The sequence below is a fragment of the Scyliorhinus torazame genome, chromosome 25, assembly GCF_047496885.1.
Source record: "Scyliorhinus torazame isolate Kashiwa2021f chromosome 25, sScyTor2.1, whole genome shotgun sequence".
NCBI lineage: Eukaryota > Metazoa > Chordata > Chondrichthyes > Carcharhiniformes > Scyliorhinidae > Scyliorhinus > Scyliorhinus torazame.
Genome location: NC_092731.1, coordinates 43,534,044 through 43,555,233, shown reverse-complemented (window position 1 = coordinate 43,555,233; position 21,190 = coordinate 43,534,044). Strand labels below are relative to the sequence as shown.

The 21,190-nt window shown below is 45.6% G+C and overlaps 7 non-coding genes across 7 annotated transcripts; all 7 read left to right on the top strand.

Annotated features, from left to right (window-relative positions):
- Nucleotides 1-11,122: 11,122 nt before the first annotated feature.
- Nucleotides 11,123-11,194, top strand: trnad-guc (transfer RNA aspartic acid (anticodon GUC)). The gene has a single exon. It is a non-coding gene; the product is annotated as a tRNA-Asp (tRNA).
- A 1,291-nt stretch (nucleotides 11,195-12,485) lies between these two features.
- trnad-guc (transfer RNA aspartic acid (anticodon GUC)) lies at nucleotides 12,486-12,557 on the top strand. The gene has a single exon. It is a non-coding gene; the product is annotated as a tRNA-Asp (tRNA).
- Nucleotides 12,558-13,830: 1,273 nt separating this feature from the next.
- Nucleotides 13,831-13,902, top strand: trnad-guc (transfer RNA aspartic acid (anticodon GUC)). Its single transcript has one exon. It is a non-coding gene; the product is annotated as a tRNA-Asp (tRNA).
- A 1,292-nt stretch (nucleotides 13,903-15,194) lies between these two features.
- On the top strand, nucleotides 15,195-15,266 carry trnad-guc (transfer RNA aspartic acid (anticodon GUC)). The gene has a single exon. It is a non-coding gene; the product is annotated as a tRNA-Asp (tRNA).
- Nucleotides 15,267-16,540: 1,274 nt separating this feature from the next.
- On the top strand, nucleotides 16,541-16,612 carry trnad-guc (transfer RNA aspartic acid (anticodon GUC)). The gene has a single exon. It is a non-coding gene; the product is annotated as a tRNA-Asp (tRNA).
- A 1,292-nt stretch (nucleotides 16,613-17,904) lies between these two features.
- On the top strand, nucleotides 17,905-17,976 carry trnad-guc (transfer RNA aspartic acid (anticodon GUC)). The gene has a single exon. It is a non-coding gene; the product is annotated as a tRNA-Asp (tRNA).
- Nucleotides 17,977-19,268: 1,292 nt separating this feature from the next.
- Nucleotides 19,269-19,340, top strand: trnad-guc (transfer RNA aspartic acid (anticodon GUC)). Its single transcript has one exon. It is a non-coding gene; the product is annotated as a tRNA-Asp (tRNA).
- The last annotated feature ends 1,850 nt before the right edge of the window (nucleotides 19,341-21,190 follow it).

The window sequence follows — 21,190 nt, the reverse complement described above, 5'->3', positions numbered from 1 at the left end:
CTTGGAATATTGCGCACAATCTTGGTCGCCACACCACCAGAAGGATGTGGAATCTTTGGAGAGGGCGCAGAGGACGTATACCAGGATGTTGCCTGGCCTGGAGGGTGTTAGCTATGTGGAGAGACTGAATAGACCTGGACTGTTGTCATTTGAAAGACGGAGGTTGAGGGGTGACCTGATAGAGGTCTACAGAATTATGTGGGGCTTGGATATAGTGGATGGGTAGGCATTCTTTCCCAGGGTGGAGGGGCCAGTCACCAGGGGGCATAGTCTAAAGTCCGTGGGGCAGCGTTTAGAGGATATGTGCGAGGCAGGTTTGTTTACGCTGAGGATAGCGAGTGCCTGGAATGCGTTGCCAGGGAAGGTAGTGGAAGCAGATATATTAATGGTGTTCAAAAGGCATCTTGAGAAACACAAGGATGGGTATCGAGGGATACGGCACAAGGAAGTGCTGAGGGTTTTGGCAAAAGTTGGTGCTGCTTGGAAGGCAGAAGGGCCAGTTCCTTGTGCTGGATTGTTCTTTGTTCTTGTTCTCTCGCCAACACGACATTGTTTTGCATTCCTCAGATACTGCTCCCTCTTTGTCACCGTTGTCCACTTCTCCATCACAACAACACCCCATCCTCTTACAGCCGGTAGCACAAGTGGATAGCACTGTGGCTTCACAGCGCTAGGGTCCCAGCTTCGATTCCCCGCTGGGTCACTGTCTGTGTGGAGTCTGCACGTTCTCCCCGTATCTGCGTGGGTTTCCTCCGGGTGCTCCGGTTTCCTCCCACAGTCCAAAGATGTGCAGGTTACGTGGATTGGCCATGATAAATTGCCCTTAGTGACCAAGGTTAAGGTTAGGAGGGGTTATTGGGTTCCGGGGATAGGTTGTAAGTGATAGCTTAAGTGGGTCAGTGAAGTCTCAATGGGCCGAATGACCTCCTTCTGCCCTCTATGTTCTATGTTCTCCCTACGGCACCTACCTTTGCATTCACAGAGCGTGAAATATTTGTCGCTTTACCTCCTCCCGTCTCATAATTCTTGGCAGCAAACTGTCCTTTCTGGTGAAGCAGCTTTTCACTTGTGTTTCTTCAATTTGGTCTGCTGACTTCACTGCGCCCAATACCGTCTCCACTACATTCGGGAGTCTAAACATAGACTGGGAGACTGTTTTGTGGAACACCTTTACTCTGACCACAAGCATGACCCCAGCCTTTCTGTTGCGGCCATTTTAACTCAGCACCTTGCCATCATATCCACATGTTTGTCCTTGGCCTGCTGCAAGGATCCAGTGAAGCACAACGCAAGCTGCAGGAGCAGCATCGCATCTTCCAATTAGGATGTTACGGCCCTCAGGCCTCAACTTAAAGCTCAGCAACTTGAGACGTGGAACTTTTGAATCCATCTTTTTAAGCAAATGCAGTCTGGAGAGATTATATTTCTGGCAAGTGAATCCTGGGCAATGTCCAATGGCAGAGAGGGAAAATTCCTGAGAAATGCTTGTCCGGAATTCTTTCCAAACCGGGAGAGCATGCATCCCTGAGAATAATGTGATCTGTGGGTGTTTGGAACATGACAATGGAGTATTCCTGGGAGAGGGTGCATTACCAACGACTGAGCATGGAAAGGGTTTGCCGGGCGAATTTCCTGGACACTGAACAATCTTTATGCGTCTCATAATTATAAACGAGGGAGGACCTGCGCTGGTTTAATTTTTTCGATTGATCGTGGAGGATTGCAATAATCCAGGAGTGGTGTCGAACTACTTCAGGAATTTAGCACAGGGAACAGTCGAATCAGGGTGTGTTGCAATAATTGGGAGTGAGGAGGGATGACAATCTCTGATATATTTGTGTCCGATTTTGGAAACCCGCTCAGTCTGAGTTAATCATATATTTCAGAATAAATGAGAAATGTAACCTCTTCCAAAGCTATTTGAATTCTGAGCATTTTCCTCCCACTGCCATCAATCTGACAGGGTGGCAACTCACATTTTTCCCCGTCCCATGTCTTAAACACTCGGGGTACATTTGCTGTTACTTCCCTCTCTGCAATGTTAATCTCTGTGCCCACTCCGCTGCCAACACTCCCACCCACCCACTGCCCATTATATTGACACTGAAATCCTGTCCCGGTTCAGACACAGAGAATGTTTCATCAGTAATTTCCAGACACTTCTTCCTTCTCTCTGACAGCGAATTTACTGGGAATTGCGATTCTGAGTCGGGGCAAGTGTGGCCTCGCTACCTGCACCACTCGCTACCTGGTGACCATGGCGGCGGCAGATCTGATGTTTATGATCACTCGTCCCATACTGAACAAGATCAATCGCTATTATTTCCCCTGGAATTTCCTGGACCTTACTTATGTGTGCCGTGTTAACGGTGTCCTGATGCCTGCAGCCGCGGACTGTTCTGTCTGGTTCACCCTCACATTCTCCTTTGATCGATTTGTGGCCATTTGCTGCCAGAAACTGAAAAGACACTATTGCACCGGGAAAACAGCGGCTGTGGTCCTGTCAACGAGCGGCCTCTTGCTCTGTATAAAAAACATCCCACGGTACTTTACAAATAAACCTGTACAGATAATCGACAATGTGCCGTGGTTCTGTCAGACAAAGAGCAGCTATTACACTGATCCCGGATGGGTTGTATACAACTGGTTTGATCAGATTTTAACTCCATTGATCCCATTCTTTTTAATCCTGTTGATCAACACTCTGACAGTCAGACACATTTTAATCACAAGTCGAAGCCGGAAGGCACTGAGGGCTCAGAGTCAGGGAGACAATCGTAAAGACCCAGAGATGGAGAGCAGAAGGAAGTCAATGATTTTACTCTTCAGCATCTCCGGAGCTTTCATTCTCCTCTGGACTGTGTTTGTTATTAAATTTTTCTATATTGATTTGAGAGGATTTTATTACCTCACCATTCCACAATATAATTTACAAGAAGTCGGATTTATGATGCGGGATTTAAATTGCTGCACAAACACATTTATTTATGTGGTGACTCAGTCCAGGTTCAGGGAGCAGATCAAGATCGCGGTGAAATATCCGGTTACAACAATTATCAAATTAACCAATAAATAAAACTGACCTACAGCCCCTCAGCCAATCAGGATCTCCAGCCGCTGCCGGACAGCCTTTCAGCCAATCAGGAGGTCCAACCACAGAATGATGCCCCCTGAGCCAATCGGCAAGTTCAGAACACTGACTAACTGAAATCCCAAACAATCAGAGACTCCGCTTGGATATGGTGATGTCCGCAGTTGACAAGCTTTAATCACCCCCAATTGAACAAAACGGCAACACTTTCTAATGCTGCTGTTTCCTCTTCTTTCACCTTAATCTCCTACCCAGAGAAAAATGGTTCTGAGATATTCTGATCAATTCAGCAAACTGGAGGGAAGTTCCACATTCTGTTTAGTAATTGGTGATAAACATGCTGCTGTATTTCAAGAGGAAATTATTAGTTTTACTCTCATCTTGTTTTCTTATCTAGATTTAGTCTCTCTACAATTGGGAATATCTGGAGCTCTTCCCTAGAAATTGTGCTGCATGCGAACACTGTCATCAGGTTACCCCTGTCCTTCCCTCTTCACCGTTTACACTTCATGAAATGCGCTGCCTCACATCTGAAATTATGTTTGTGGATTTCGTTTGCACCTCCACCAATGCATTTGCATTATTGCTACTCCTGTTATTAAAGTATAATCAGTAGTGCTATTAGTGGTATTGTTATAAGGAGACGGAGCACTCAAACAACGTACCCACCTTTTCAAGCACGTCATACGAAAGTGCTGATCAATGTTCATCTTCAATGCTTGCCATTGTTATCCCCCGATAATCATATTTATAATGTTTTGGGCTTTATTAGGCTTGATCGACATATATTGGCTTGAACGCTGTTTGCTTTTTTCTATATTATGCTCTGAAAATGCTTTTCTCCATTCATTCATCTAAGCTCTTTTGTTCCAAATAAACATGTGGTCTCCATTTTCTTCATACCAATCTGCTCCATTTCCTTCAATATATATTGAGTGGCATTGAGGGAGTAAGTTGGATGGTGATGATAACACATCTGCTCTGTACAAACATACTTCCGATAAACAGCTGTATTCAATCACAATACCACTCAATTTCTGAGCTCCCATGGTCCTCTGGCATAGAAAATTTTGATTATTCAACAATCTTTTGAGTAAATATTGTCACCTTTCTACTAAATGGGTTGCTGCTTTTTGCTTTTGCTATTGTCCCACCGGTTCCAAACTCACAAACAATGGTTAACATTTTACCTGCAGCTAAGCTGTCTACCCTTATAAGTATTTTATATTTCTCAATCTTATCACCTTACTGCTCAAAATAAGAGGGAGCGGGAGAGAGAGAGTGAGAGAGAGTGTGTGTGTCAGAAATAAACTGTGCAAAATACCGGCCTAGCTTCTTCCATCTATCTTGATAGGACACTCGAAAAATTCCTGGAACAAATCTGATGAAACTTCATTAAGAGAGAGCGAGAGATGGAGTGTGTCTGCGTCAGAAAGAGTCGATGACTGTATGTGTGTATGAGAGGGAGAAAGATTGAAAGATAGAGGGAGTCAGAAAGTGTTTGTGTGTGTGGGCAAGAGAGAGAGGGAGCTAGGGGTGATCGGGTGTGTCAGAAAGAGTCTCTGTGTGCGTATGAGTGCGTGTGCGCGAGAAAGAGTGATTGTATATTTCAGAAAGCGTCTGTGTGTGAGTGTGTTTGTGTGAGAGGGAGAGAGAGGGGGGAAGAGAGCGAGAGAGTGGTGTCAGAAAGAGTCTGTGCCTGTGTGTGAGAGGGATTAAGAGAGAGTGAGTGTGTGTCAGAAAGAGTTTGTGTGCGTGGGTTTGCGCTGGAGAGAGACGATGTGTGCCAGAAAGAGTCTGTGTCTGTGTCTGTGAGAGAGAGAGTAAGAGAGACGGAGAGCATTGTGTCAGAAATTGTGTGTCTGCGAGAGGGAGAGCATGTGTGTCAGAAATAGAGTGTGTGTGTGTGCGAGGGGGCGAGCATGTGCGTCAGGAATAGTCTGTGTGTGCAGGAGAGAGAGATGTGCATCAGACATAGTCTGTGTCTGTGTGCGAGAGAGAGAGAGATGTCCGTCAGAAATCGTCTGAGTTTATGTGCAAGAGAGAGAGATGTGCGTCAAAAGTGGTCTGTTTGTGTGTGTGTCCAAGTGTGTGCGCGGGCGAGAGAGATGTGCGTCAGAAATAGTCTGTGTGTGCGAGAGAGTGAATTTGTGAGTCAAAAGTAGTCTGTGTGTGTGCAAGTGTGTGTGCGGGAGAGAGAGATGTGCGTCAGAAATAGTCTGTGCGTTTGCGAGAGAGGGAGAGATTGTGCATCAGAAATAGTCTGTGTGTGCGAGTGTGTGTGCGAGAGAGTGAATTTGTGAGTCAAAAGTAGTCTGTGTGTGTGCAAGTGTGTGTGCGGGAGAGCGAGATGTGCATCAGAAATAGTCTGCGTGCGTATGCAAGAGGGAGAGCATGTGCGTCAGAAATAGTCTGTGTGTGCGTGCGAGAGAGATGTGTGCGTCAAAGGTAGTCTCTCTGTGTGTTTCTGTGCGAGAGAATGAACCTGTGACTCAAAGTTAGTCTGTGTGTCTGAGCGCAAGTGTGTGTGCGAGAGAGAGTTGTGCGTCAGAAATAGTCTGTGTGTGTGCAAGAGCGAGATGTGCGTCAGAAATAGTCTATCTGTGTGTGCGCAAGAGAGTGAACCTGTACGTCAAAAGTAGTCTGTGCATGCGTGTGTGTGCATGAAAGAGTGAACATGCACGTCCAAAGTAGTATATGCATGTGTGTGTGCGAGTGTGTGCGAGAGAATGAACGTGTGCGTCAAAAGTAGTCTGTGCGTGCCAGAGAGTGCGTGTGCGTGTCAAAAGTAGCCTGTGTGTGCGCATGCATTAAAAGTAGTCTGTGTGTGTGAGCGAGTGTGTGCGTGCGTCTAAAGTAGTCTGTGTGTCATCAGCACTCCTATGCTCCTCAGCAAGATGCACAACGAGCCCATTGGCGACACTGGGCGAAGTGATGAGGAAGTGGACACTAGGAAAAGGACAGGAATTGAGACACTTCCAAATAAAACACCTCCTCCGCAAAGAGACTGTAGGGTACCCCGGGCCCCCAGAAAACACACGACTGGAGGACCTGAGAGGCACCAGCAGCGAGACGGGGGGGATGTTTATGTCAAAATATTCGGATAGCTACTGGATGGAGCTAGAACTCCACTGGACGAGACCAGACAAAAATGGGAGTAGGCCGAACTGGGGAGAGATAGAGATAGTGATGGAGACAGAGGCAGAGAGAGATAGAGAGGTAGAATGTGCCAGAAAGAGTGTCTGGAGGAGAGAGAGAGTGAGAGTGTTTGTGTCAGAAAAACGTTTTTGAGAGTCTGTGACAGTGTGTATGTGAGAGAGAGATTGAAAGAGATATAGCGAGGTAGAGAGAGAGATAAGGACAGCGAGAGAGAGCCAGAAAGAGTTTGTGTGTGTGCGTCTGAGAGAGAGAGAGCGTGTGACAGAACGGTCCTTGTCTGTCTGTGTGTGTGTGTGTGTGTGAAAGAGAGGCACAGAGAGATAGGCAAACTCAGAAGCAATTTGTGTCTGTGTTTCTGAGGCAGAGAGCTAGAGGGAGTGCGATTGTATCAGAGAATATGTGCATATGTGTGAGAGGGAGACAGAAAAAGAGAATGTGTTTTGGAAATAGTTTATGCTAAGCGCGTGCCTGAGGGAGAGATCGTTTGTCTCTGAAAAAGTCTGTGACTGTGTATGTGTGGCAGCTAAACGTTCCAGGATTTAGATGTTTCAGGCGGGATAGAGGGGGATGTAAAAGGGGAGGCGGAGTTGTGCTACTGGTTAGGGAGAATATCACAGCTGTACTGCGGGAGGACACCTCAGAGGGCAGTGAGGCTATATGGGTAGAGATCAGGAATAAGAAGGGTGCAGTTACAATGTTGGGGGGGTTCCTACAGGCGTCCCAACAGCCAGCGGGAGATAGAGGAGCAGATAGGTAGACAGATTTTGGAAAAGAGTAAAAACAACAGGGGTGTGGTGATGGGAGACTTCAACTTCACCAATATTGACTGGGACTCACTTAGTGCCAGGGGCCTAGACGGGGCGGAGTTTGTAAGGAGCATCCAGGAAGACTTCTTAAAACAATATGTAGACAGTCCAACTAGGGAAGGGACGGTACTGGACCTGGTATTGGGGAATGAGCCCGGCCAGGTGGTAGATGTTTCAGTAGGGGAGCATTTCGGTAACAGTGACCACAATTCAGTAAGTTTTAAAGTACTGGTGGACAAGGATAAGAGTGGTCCTAGGATGAATGTGCTAAATAGGAGGAAGGCTAATTATAACAATATTAGGCGGGAACTGAAGAACCTAGATTGGGGGCAGATGTTTGAGGGCAAATCAACATCTGACATGTGGGAGGCTTTCAAGTGTCAGTTGAAAGGAATTCAGGACCGGCATGTTCCTGTGAGGATGAAGGATATATACGGCAATTTTCGGGAATCTTGGTTAACGAGAGATATTGTAGGCCTCGTCAAAAAGAAAAAGGAGGCATTTGTCAGGGCTAAAAGGCTGGGAACAGATGAAGCCTGTGTGGAATATAAGGAAAGTAGGAAGGAACTTAAGCAAGGAGTCAGGAGGGCTAGAAGGGGTCATGATACGTCATTGGAAAATAGGGTGAAGGAAAATCCCAAGGCTTTTTACACGTACATAAATAGCAAGAGGGTAGCAAAAGGGGAAGGAAAGCTCATTGACAGTGTACTGAATATCATAATTGCCCCACGCAGACCCAGTCCCGCAGACACTGTGCCCTGGGCCGACACACTTCTGACACGAATGTAACCAGCGTCGACGTGATTCGTGATTTTGGAGCCTGCCGATCCCACCTCTCTTCATACTGTGTCCTGATGGTGAACAAGACAGTTTAATTCAATGTGTTTTCTGGGAAAAGAAAAATACGCATCTCCTGATTTGCACAAAAGACTGATGTATAATGTTGCTTGCTGACTATATAAGTAGTGGCCCTGTTTAGGCAACGGGTTAATTGAAATTGTTTTTACTTTACATGGAGCCAAATATAATTTCCGATCTAATTTCTGCGGAATCTCATGCCACTGGAACTGATCGCGTGAATATTGCTGCCATGAGCCCGCCTGCAGATTTCAGGGTCTGAAGTGAACAACCGCCTTAATATTTACAGCTTAATACACGCGGAAGAGTTTGGGTGATCCTGCATCCAGTCTTCCAAAGTCAACATGGGACGATCTTCATTTCCACATGGTATTGAGTTGCCGCGATTTTACTGATTTCACAGACAAATCGAGCATCTTCAGTAAATGGAGTGATTTCAGAGGCACAGAAACCCTCAGTTGGCCAAGTGGAGCGCACAAAATAGCATTTACTAGTTAGTATAGTGGTTAGTATCCCTGCCTGTCACTGTGGAGACCGGGGTTCAATTCCCCGACGGGGAGAGTTTGTACCTTATCAGAAAAAAATTGGGAATGATTTTTTAGAATTGGTACATCGGATGTCGAATCCGCCAAGGCACACCGCCCCAGAGATACAATCAACAGTGCGGAATTGAGACCGCTCATCAAAACCGCCCGCACCAATATTTCTGTGCAATGCGTGGGTCAGCGAAACAGACACATTACCTTCTTCTTTTCCCATATTTGCCCCTGTAAAAGAAAAACGCTGCCTTCAACATGCGCCATTTGTCGCACACGATATGCACTCGCAAAAACGATACAATTCAAAGAGATTTCTCCAACGGTCAACTCAACCAACTCGTGAATAATAAGACAATCAAGCAGGATCGGACAGTGACTCGCAGCTACTGGTTAGGAACAGATTCGCCGATACAGATGAACTGCACCCCGCGATATTAAACAACGGCCTTCGAACCGCGATGAAAATGCAAAAACTGGACACAAAATGTATAAATTTGATGAACCGGATCATCTCCCAACACGCATCAGCCTCATTCCAAGAAATGTCTTGTAAAGTGACGCATAGTGGACCCTTCTGAACCGTGGTTCCTGAATTTGTCTTTCATGTCTTCTTTGCTTCACTACTCTGTCTATTATTACGAAGTAAAGGGGAACGAAATCTCATTGACAGTGTACTGAATATCATAATTGCCCCACGCAGACCCAGTCCCTCAGACACTGTGCGCTGGGCCGACACACTTCTGACACGAATGTAACCATCGTCGACGTGATTCGTGCTTTTGGAACCTGCCGATCCCATCTCTCTTCATACTGTGTCGTGATGGTGGACAAGACAGTTTAATTCAATGTGTTTTCTGGGAAAAGCAAAAATACGCATCTCCTGATTTGCACTAAAGTCTAATGTTGCTTGCTGACTATATAAGTAGTGGCCCTGTTTAGGCAACTGGTTAATTGAAATTGTTTTTACTTTACATGGAGCCAAACATAATTTCCGATATAATTTTTGCGGAATCTCATGTCACTGGAACTGATCGCGTGAATATTGCTGCCATTAGCCCGCCTGCAGATGTCAGGGTCTGAAGTGAAGAACCGCCTCAATATTTACAGCTCAATACACGCGGAAGTGTTTGGGTGATCCTGCATCCAGTCTTCCAAAATTAACATGGGACGATCTTCCTTTCCACATGGTATTGAGTTGCCGCGATTTTACTGATTTCACAGACAAATCGAGCATCTTCAGTAAATGGAGTGATTTCAGAGGCGCAGAAACCCTCAGTTGGCCAAGCGTGTCTCGCCAAACAGAAGTTCGTCGTTAGTATAGTGGTTAGTATCCCCGCCTGTCACGCCGGAGACTGGGGTTCAATTTCCCGACAGGGAGAGTTTGTACCTGACCAGAAAAAAATTGGGAAGGATTTTTTAGAATTGGTACATCGGCTGTCGAATCCGCCAAGGCGCACCGCCCCAGAGATGCAATCAACAGTGCGGAATTGAGACCGCTCATCAAAACCGCCCGCACCAATATTTCTGTGCATTGCGTGGGTCAGTGAAACGGACACATTACCTTCTTCATTTCCCATATTTGCCCCGTAAATGAAAAACGCTGCCTTCAACATGCGCCATTTGTCGCACACGATATGCACTCGCAAAAACGATACAATTCAAAGAGATTTCTCCAACTGTCAACTCAACCAACTCGTGAATAATAAGACAATCAAGCAGGATCGGACAGTGACTCGCAGCTACTGGTTAGGAACAGATTCGCCGATACAGATGACCTGCACCCCGCGATATTAAACAACGGCCTTCGATCCACGATGAAAATGCAAAAACTGGACACAAAATGTATAAATTTGATGAACCGGATCATCTCTCAACACGCATCAGCCTCATTCCAAGAAATGTCTTGTAAAGTGACGCATAGTGGACCCTTCTGAACCGTGGTTCCTGAATTTGTCTTTCATGTCTTCTTTGCTTCACTACTCTGTCTATTATTACGAAGTAAAGGGCGACGAAATCTCATTGACAGTGTACTGAATATCATAATTGCCCCACGCAGACCCAGTCCCTCAGACACTGTGCCCTTGGCCGACACACTTCTGACACGAATGTAACCAGCGTCGACGTGATTCGTGATTTTGGAACCTGCCGATCCCATCTCTCTTCATACTGTGTCGTGATGGTGAACAAGACAGTTTAATTCAATGTGTTTTCAAGGAAAAGCAAAAATACACATCTCCTGATTTGCACAAAAGTCTGATGTATAATGTTGCTTGCTGACTATATAAGTAGTGGCCCTGTTTAGGCAACTGGTTAATTGAAATCGTTCTTACTTTACATGGAGCCAAACATAATTTCCGATCTAATTTTTGCGGAATCTCATGCCACTGGAACTGATCGCGTGAATATTGCTGCCATTAGCCCGCCTGCAGATGTCAGGGTCTGAAGTGAAGAACCGCCTCAATATTTACAGCTCAATACACGCGTAAGTGTTTGGGTGATCCTGCATCCAGTCTTCCAAAATTAACATGGGACGATCTTCCTTTCCACATGGTATTGAGTTGCCGCGATTTTACTGATTTCACAGACAAATCGAGCATCTTCTGTAAATGGAGTGATTTCAGAGGCGCAGAAACCCTCAGTTGGCCAAGCGTGTCTCGCCAAACTGAAGTTCCTCGTTAGTATAGTGGTCAGTATCCCCGCCTGTCACGCGGGAGACCGGGGTTCAATTCCCTGACGGGGAGAGTGTGTACCTGACCGGAAAAAAATTGTGAACGATTTTTTAGAATTGGTACATCGGCTGTCGAATCCGCCAAGGCACACCGCCCCAGAGATGCAATCAACAGTGCGGAATTGAGACCGCTCATCAAAACCGCCCACACCAATATTTCTGTGCAATGCGTGGGTCAGCGAAACGGACACATTACCTTCTTCATTTCCCATATTTGCCCCCTAAAAGAAAAACGCTGCCTTCAACATGCGCCATTTGTCGCACACGATATGCACTCGCAAAAACGATACAATTCAAAGAGATTTCTGCAACGGTCAACTCAACCAACTCATGAATAATAAGACAATGAAGCAAGATCGGACAGTGACTCGCAGCTACTGGTTAGGAACAGATTCGCCGATACAGATGACCTGCACCCCCCGATATTAAACAATGGCCTTCGAACCGCGATGAAAATGCAAAAACTGGACACAAAATGTATAAATTTGATGAACCGGATCATCTCTCAACACGCATCAGCCTCATTCCAAGAAATGTCTTGTAAAGTGATGCATAGTGGACCCTTCTGAACCGTGGTTCCTGAATTTGTCTTTCATGTCTTCTTTGCTTCACTACTCTGTCTATTATTACGAAGTAAAGGGGAGCAAAATCTCATTGACAGTGTACTGAATATCATAATTGCCCCACGCAGACCCAGTCCCTCAGACACTGTGCCCTGGGCCGACACACTTCTGACACGAATGTAACCAGCGTCGACGTGATTCGTGATTTTGGAACCTGCCGATCCCATCTCTCTTCATACTGTGTCTTGATGGTGAACAAGACAGTTTAATTCAATGTTTTTTCTGGGAAAAGCAAAAATACACATCTCCTGATTTGCACAAAAGTCTGATGTATAATGTTGCTTGCTGACTATATAAGTAGTGGCCCTGTTTCGGCAACTGGTTAATTGAAATCGTTTTTACTTTACATGGAGCCAAACATAATTTCCGATCTAATTTTTGCGGAATCTCATGCCACTGGAACTGATCGCGTGAATATTGCTGCCATTAGCCCACCTGCAGATGTCAGGGTCTGAAGTGAACAACCGCCTCAATATTTACAGCTCAATACACGTGGAAGTGTTTGGGTGATCCTGCATCCGGTCTTCCAAAATTAACATGGGACGATCTTCCTTTCCACATGGTATTGAGTTGCCGCGATTTTACTGATTTCACAGACAAATCGAGCATCTTCAGTAAATGGAGTGATTTCAGAGGCGCAGAAACCCTCAGTTGGCCAAGCGTGGCTCGCCAACTCGAAGTTCCTCGTTAGTATAGTGGTTAGTATCCCCGCCTGTCACGCGGGAGACCGGGGTTCAATTCCCCGACGGGGAGAGTTTGTACCTGACCAGAACAAAATTGGGAATGGTTTTTTACAATTGGTACATCGGCTGTCGAATCCGCCAAGGCACACCGCCCCAGAGATGCAATCAACAGTGCGGAATTGAGACCGCTCATCAAAACCGCCCGCACCAATATTTCTGTGCAATGCGTGGGTCAGCGAACCGGACACATACCTTCTTCATTTCCCTCATTTGCCCCTGTAAAAGAAAAACGCTGCCTTCAACATGCGCCATTTGTCGCACACGATATGCACTCGCAAAAACGATACAATTCAAAGAGATTTCTCCAACGGTCAACTCAACCAACTCAGGCAGGATCGGACAGTGACTCGCAGCTACTGGTTAGGAACAGATTCGCCGATACAGATGACCTGCACCCCGCGATATTAAACAACGGCCTTCGAACCGCGATGAAAATGCAAAAACTGGACACAAAATGTATAAATTTGATGAACCGGATCATCTCCCAACACGCATCAGCCTCATTCCAAGAAATGTCTTGTAAAGTGACGCATAGTGGACCCTTCTTCACCGTGGTTCCTGAATTTGTCTTTCATGTCTTCTTTGCTTCACTACTCTGTCTATTATTACGAAGTAAAGGGGAACGAAATCTCATTGACAGTGTACTGAATATCATAATTGCCCCACGTAGACCCAGTCCCTCAGACACTGTGCCCTGGGCCGACACACTTCTGACACGAATGTAACCATCGTCAACGTGATTCGTGATTTTGGAGCCTGCCGATCCCATCTCTCTTCATACTGTGTCGTGATGGTGAACAAGACAGTTTAATTCAATGTGTTTTCTGGGAAAAGCAAAAATACACATCTCCTGATTTGCACTGAAGTCTGATGTATAATGTTGCTTGCTGACTTTTTAAGTAGTGGCCCTGTTTCGGCAACTGGTTAATTGAAATCGTTTTTACTTTACATGGAGCCAAACATAATTTCCGATCTAATTTTTGCGGAATCTCATGCCACTGGAACTGATCGCGTGAATATTGCTGCCATTAGCCCACCTGCAGATGTCAGGGTCTGAAGTGAACAACCGCCTCAATATTTACAGCTCAATACACGTGGAAGTGTTTGGGTGATCCTGCATCCAGTCTTCCAAAATTAACATGGGACGATCTTCCTTTCCACATGGTATTGAGTTGCCGCGATTTTACTGATTTCACAGACAAATCGAGCATCTTCAGTAAATGGAGTGATTTCAGAGGCGCAGAAACCCTCAGTTGGCCAAGCGTGGCTCGCCAACTCGAAGTTCCTCGTTAGTATAGTGGTTAGTATCCCTGCCTGTCACGTGGGAGACCGGGGTTCAATTCCCCGACGGGGAGAGTTTGTACCTCACCAGAAAAAAATTGGGAATTATTTTTTAGAATTGGTACATTGGCTGTCGAATCCGCCAAGGCACACCGCCCCAGAGATGCAATCAACAGTGCTGAATTGAGACCGCTCATCAAAACCGCCCACACCAATATTTCTGTGCAATGCGTGGGTCAGCGAAACGGACACATTACCTTCTTCATTTCCCACATTTGCCCCTGTAAAAGAAAAACGCTGCCTTCAATATGCGCCATTTGTCGCACACGATATGCACTCGCAAAAACGATACAATTCAAAGAGATTTCTCCAACGGTCAACTCAACCAACTCGTGAATAATAAGACAATCAAGCAGGATCGGACAGTGACTCGCAGCTACTGGTTAGGAACAGATTCGCCGATACAGATGACCTGCACCCCGCGATATTAAACAACGGCCTTCGAATCGCGATGAAAATGCAAAAACTGGACACAAAATGTATAAATTTGATGAACCGGATCATCTCCCAACACGCATCAGCCTCATTCCAAGAAATGTCTTGTAAAGTGACGCATAGTGGACCCTTCTGAACCGTGGTTCCTGAATTTGTCTTTCATGTCTTCTTTGCTTCACTACTCTGTCTATTATTACGAAGTAAAGGGGAACGAAATCTCATTGACAGTGTACTGAATATCATAATTGCCCCACGCAGACCCAGTCCCTCAGACACTGTGCCCTGGGCCGACACACTTCTGACACGAATGTAACCACCGTCGACGTGATTCGTGATTTTGGAACCTGCCGATCCCATCTCTCTTCATACTGTGTCGTGATGGTGAACAAGACAGTTTAATTCAATGTGTTTTCTGGGAAAAGCAAAAATACACATCTCCTCATTTGCACAAAAGTCTGATGTATAATGTTGCTTGCTGACTATATAAGCAGTGGCCCTGTTTAGGCAACTGGTTAATTGAAATCGTTTTTACTTTACATGGAGCCAAACATAATTTCCGATTTAATTTTTGCGGAATCTCATTCCACTGGAACTGATCGCGTGAATATCGCTGCCATTAGCCCGCCTGCAGATGTCAGGGTCTGAAGTGAACAACCGCCTCAATATTTACAGCTCAATACACGCGGAAGTTTTTGGGTGATCCTGCATCCAGTCTTCCAAAATTAACATGGGACGATCTTGCTTTCCACATGGTATTGAGTTGCCGCGATTTTACTGATTTCACAGACAAATCGAGCATCTTCAGTAAATTGAGTGATTTCAGAGGCGCAGGAACCCTCAGTTGGCCAAGCGTGTCTCGCCAAACTGAAGTTCCTCGTTAGTATAGTGGTTAGTATCCCCGCCTGTCACGCGGGAGACCGGGGTTCAATTCCCAGACGGGGAGAGTTTGTACCTTACCAGAAAAAAATTGGTGGTTATTTTTTCGAATTGGTACATCGGCTGTCGAATCGGCCAAGGCACACCGCCCCAGAGATGCAATCAACAGTTCGGAATTGAGACTGCTCGTCAAAACCGCCCGCACCAATATTTCTGTGCAATGCGTGGGTCAGCGAAACGGACACATTACCTTCTTCATTTCCCACATTTGCCCCTGTGAAAGAAAAACGCTGCCTTCAACATGCGCCATTTGTCGCACACGATATGCACTCGCCAAAACGATACAATTCAAAGAGATTTCTCCAGCGGTCAACTCAACCAACTCAGGCAGGATCGGACAGTGACTCGCAGCTACTGGTTAGGAACAGATTCGCCGATACAGATGACCTGCACCCCGCGATATTAAACAACGGCCTTCGAACCGCGATGAAAATGCAAAAACTGGACACAAAATGTATAAATTTGATGAACCGGATCATCTCCCAACACGCATCAGCCTCATTCCAAGAAATGTCTTGTAAAGTGACGCATAGTGGACCCTTCTGAACCGTGGTTCCTGAATTTGTCTTTCATGTCTTCTTTGCTTCACTACTCTGTCTATTATTACGAAGTAAAGGGGAACAAAGTCTCATTGACAGTGTACTGAATATCATAATTGCCCCACGCAGACCCAGTCCCTCAGACACTGTGCGCTGGGCCGACACACTTCTGACACGAATGTAACCATCGTCGACGTGATTCGTGATTTTGGAACCTGCCGATCCCACCTCTCTTCATACTGTGTCGTGATGGTGAACAAGACAGTTTAATTCAATGTGTTTTCTGGGAAAAGCAAAAATACACATCTCCTGATTTGCACGAAAGTGTGATGTATAATGTTGCTAGCTGACTATATAAGTTGTGGCCCTGTTTAGGCAACTGGTTATTTGAAATTGTTTTTACTTTACATGGAGCCAAACATAATTTCCGATATAATTTTTGCGGAATCTCATGCCACTGGAACTGATCGCGTGAATATTGCTGCCATTCGCCCGCCTGCAGATGTCAGGGTCTGAAGTGAAGAACCGCCTCAATATTTACAGCTCAATACACGCGGAAGAGTTTGGGTGATCCTGCATCCAGTCTTCCCAAATTAACATGGGACGATGTTCCTTTCCACATGGTATTGAGTTGCCGCGATTTTACTGATTTCACAGACAAATCGAGCATCTTCAGTAAATGCAGTGATTTCAGAAGCGCAGAAACCCTCAGTTGGCCAAGCGTGTCAAGCCAAACCAAAGTTCCTCGTTAGTATAGTGGTTAGTATCCCCGCTTGTCACGCGGGAGACCAGGGTTCAATTCCCCGACGGGGATAGTTTGTACCTTCCCAGAAAAAAATTGGGTATGATTTTTTAGAATTGGTACATCGGCTGTCGAATCCGCCAAGACACACCGCCCCAGAGATGCAATCAACAGTGCGGAATTGAGACCGCTCAACAAAACCGCTCGCACCAATATTTCTGTGCAATGCGTGGGTCAGCGAAACGGACACATTACCTTCTTCATTTCCCATATTTGCCCCTGTAAAAGAAAAACGCTGCCTTCAACATGCGCCATTTGGCGCACACGATATGCACTCGCAAAAATGATACAATCAAAAGAGATTTCTCCAACGGTCAACTCAACCAACTCGTGAATAATAAGACAATCAAGCAGGATCGGACAGTAACTCTCAGCTACTGGTTAGGAACACATTCGCCGATACAGATGACCTGCACCCCGCGATATTAAACAACGGCCTTCGAACCGCGATGAAAATGCAAAAACTGGACACAAAATGTATAAATTTGATGAACCGGATCATCTCTCAACACGCATCAGCCTCATTCCAAGAAATGTCTTGTAAAGTGACGCATAGTGGACCCTTCTGAACCGTGGTTCCTGAATTTGTCTTTCATGTCTTCTTTGCTTCACTACTCTGTCTATTATTACGAAGTAAAGGGGAACAAAATCTCATTGACAGTTTACTGAATATCATAATTGCCCCACGCAGACCCAGTCCCTCAGACACTGTGCCCTTGGCCGACACACTTCTGACACAAATGTAACCAGCGTCGACGTGATTCGTGATTTTGGAACCTGCCGATCCCATCTCTCTTCATATTGTGTCGTGATGGTGAACAAGACAGTTTAATTCAATGTGTTTTCTGGGAAAAGCAAAAATACACATCTCCTGATTTGCACAAAAGTCTGATGTATAATGTTGCTTGCTGACTATATAAGTAGTGGCCCTGTTTAGGCAACTGGTTAATTGAAATTGTTTTTACTTTACATGGAGCCAAACATAATTTCCGATATAATTTTTGCGGAATCTCATGCCACTGGAACTGATCGTGTGAATATTGCTGCCATTAGCCCGCCTGCAGATGTCAGGGTCTGAAGTGAACAACCGCCTCAATATTTACAGCTCAATACACGTGGAAGTGTTTGGGTGATCCTGCATCCAGTCTTCCAAAATTAACATGGGACGTTCTTCCTTTCCACATGGTATTGAGTTGCCGTGATTTTACTGATTTCACAGACAAATCGAGCATCTTCAGTAAATGGAGTGATTTCAGAGGCGCAGAAACCCTCAGTTGGCCAAGCGTGTCTCGCCGAACCGAAGTTCCTCGTTAGTATAGTAGTTAGTATCCCCGCCTGTCACGCGGGAGACCGGGGTTCAATTCCCCGACGGGGAGAGTTTGTACCTTACCAGAAAGAAATTGGGATTGATTTTTTAGAATTGGTACATCGGCTGTCGAATCCGCCAAGGCACACCGCCCCAGAGATGCAATCAACAGGGCGGAATTGAGACCGCTCACCAAAACCGCCCGCACCAATATTTCTGTGCAATGCGTGGGTCAGCGAAACGGACACATTACCTTCTTCATTTCCCATATTTGCCTCTGTAAAAGAAAAACGATGCCTTCAACATGCGCCATTTGTCGCACACGATATGCACTCGCAAAAACGATACAATTCAAAGAGATTTCTCCAACGGTCAACTCAACCAACTCCTGAATAATAAGACAATCAAGCAGGATCAGACAGTGACTCGCAGCTCCTGGTTAGGAACAGATTCGCCAATACAGATGACCTGCACCCCGCGATATTAAACAACGGCCTTCGAACCGCGATGAAAATGCAAAAACTGGACACAAAATGTATAAATTTGACGAACGGGATCATCCCTCAACACGCATCAGCCTCATTCCAAGAAATGTCTTGTAAAGTGACGCATAGTGGACCCTTCTGAACCGTGGTTCCTGAATTTGTCTTTCATGTCTTCTTTGCTTCACTACTCTGTCTATTATTACGAAGTAAAGGGGAACGAAATCTCATTGACAGTGTACTGAATATCATAATTGCCCCACGCAGACCCAGTCCCTCAGACACTGTGCCCTGGGCCGACACACTTCTGACACGAATGTAACCAGCGTCGACGTGATTCGTGATTTTGGAACCTGCCGATCCCATCTCTCTTCATACTGTATCGTGATGGTGAACAAGACAGTTTAATTCAATGTGTTTTCTGGGAAAAGCAAAAATACACATCTCCTGATTTGCACAAAAGTCTGATGTATAATGTTGCTTGCTGACTATATAAGTAGTGGTCCTGTTTAGGCAACTGGTTAATTGAAATCGTTTTTACTTTACATGGAGCCAAACATAATTTCCGATCTAATTTTTGCGGAATCTCATGCCACTGGAACTGATCGCGTGAATATTGCTGCCATTGGCCCGCCTGCAGATGTCAGGGTCTGAAGTGAACAACCGCCTCAATATTTACAGCTCTATACACGCGGAAGTGTTTGGGTGATCCTGCATCCAGTCTTCCAAAATTAACATGGGACGATCTTCCTTTCCACATGGTATTGAGTTGCCGCGATTTTACTGATTTCACAGACAAATAGAGCATCTTCAGTAAATGGAGTGATTTCAGAGGCGCAGAAACCCTCAGTTGGCCAAGCGGGGGTCACAAAATTGAAGTTCCTCGTTAGTATAGTGGTTAGTATCCCCGCCTGTCACGCGGGAGACCGGGGTTCAATTCCCCGACGGGGAGAGTATGTACCTTACCAGAGAAAAATTGGGAACGATTTTTTAGAATTGGTACATCGGCTGTCGAATCCGCCAAGGCACACCGCCCCAAAGATGCAATCAACAGTGCGGAATTGAGACCGTTCATCAAAACCGCCCGCACCAATATTTCTGTGCAATGCGTGGGTCAGCGAAACGGACACATTACCTTCTTCATTTCCCATATTTGCCCCTGTAAAAGAAAAACGCTGCCTTCAACATGCGCCATTTGTCGCACTCGCAAAAACGATACAATTCAAAGAGATTTCTCCAACGGTCAACTCAACCAACTCGTGAATAATAAGACAATCAAGCAGGATCGGACAGAGACTCGCAGCTACTGGTTAGGAACAGATTCGCCGATACAGATGACCTGCACCCCGCGATATTAAACAACGGCCTTCGAACCACGATGAAAATGCAAAAACTGGACACAAAATGTATGTGTCCTGCATCTCTCTTCATACTGTGTCGTGATGGTGAACAAGACAGTTTAATTCAATGTGTTTTCTGGGAAAAGCAAAAATACACATCTCCTGATTTGCACAAAAGTCTGATGTATAATGTTGCTTGCTGACTATATAAGTAGTGGCCCTGTTTAGGCAACTGGTTAATTGAAATCGTTTTTACTTTACATGGAGCCAAACATAATTTCCGATACAATTTTTGCGGAATCTCATGCCACTGGAACTGATCGCGTGAATATTGCTGCCATTAGCCCGCCTGCAGATGTCAGGGTCTGAAGTGAACACCCGCCTCAATATTTACAGCTCAATACACGCGGAAGAGTTTGGGTGATCCTGCATCCAGTCTTCCAAATTTAACATGGGACGATCTTCCTTTCCGCATGGTATTGAGTTGCCGTTATTTTACTGATTTCACAGACAAATAGAGCATGTTCAGTCAATGGAGTGATTTCAGAGGTGCAGAAACCCTCAGTTGGCCAAGCGTGGCTCATCAAACCTAATTTCCTCGTTAGTATAGTGGTTAGTATCCCCGCCTGTCACGCGGGAGACCGGGGAGAGTTTGTAGCTTACCAGAAAAAAATTGGAAATCCTTTTTTACAATTGGTACATCGCCTGTCGAAACCGCCAAGGCACAGCGCCCCAGAGATGCAATCAACAGGGCGGAATTGAGACCGCTCATCAAAACTGCCCACGCCAATATTTTTGTGCAACGCGTGGGTCAGCGAACCGGACACATACCTTCTTCATTTCCCACATTTGCCCCTGTAAAAGAAATACGCTGCCTTCAACGTGCGCCATTTGTCGCAGACGATATGCACTCGCAAAAACGATACAATTCAAAGAGATTTCTCCAACGGTCAACTCAACCAACTCGTGAATAATAAGACAATCAAGCAGGATCGGACAGTGACTCTCAGCTACTGGTTAGGAACAGATTCGCCGATACAGATGACCTGCACCCCGCGATATTAAACAACGGCCTTCGAACTGCGATGAAAATGCAGAAACTGTACACAAAATGTATAAATTTGATGAACCGGATCATCTCTCAACACGCATCAGCCTCATTCCAAGAAATGTCTTGTAAAGTGACGCATAGTGGACCCTTCTGAACCGTGGTTCCTGAATTTGTCTTTCATGTCTTCTTCAAGGCACTCTATCATTAACTGAGTAGATCCCGCCCCGATTCGATCAACCAAAATGCATCACTTCACATATTTCTAAATTAAACTCCATCTGCCATTCATTGGCCCACTGGCCCATTGATCTATACCACTTTACAATACTAGATAACCTTCTTCAGTCTCCACTATGCCACCAATATTAATGTCATCTGAAAACCTACGAACCATGCGTCCTAAATCCTCAT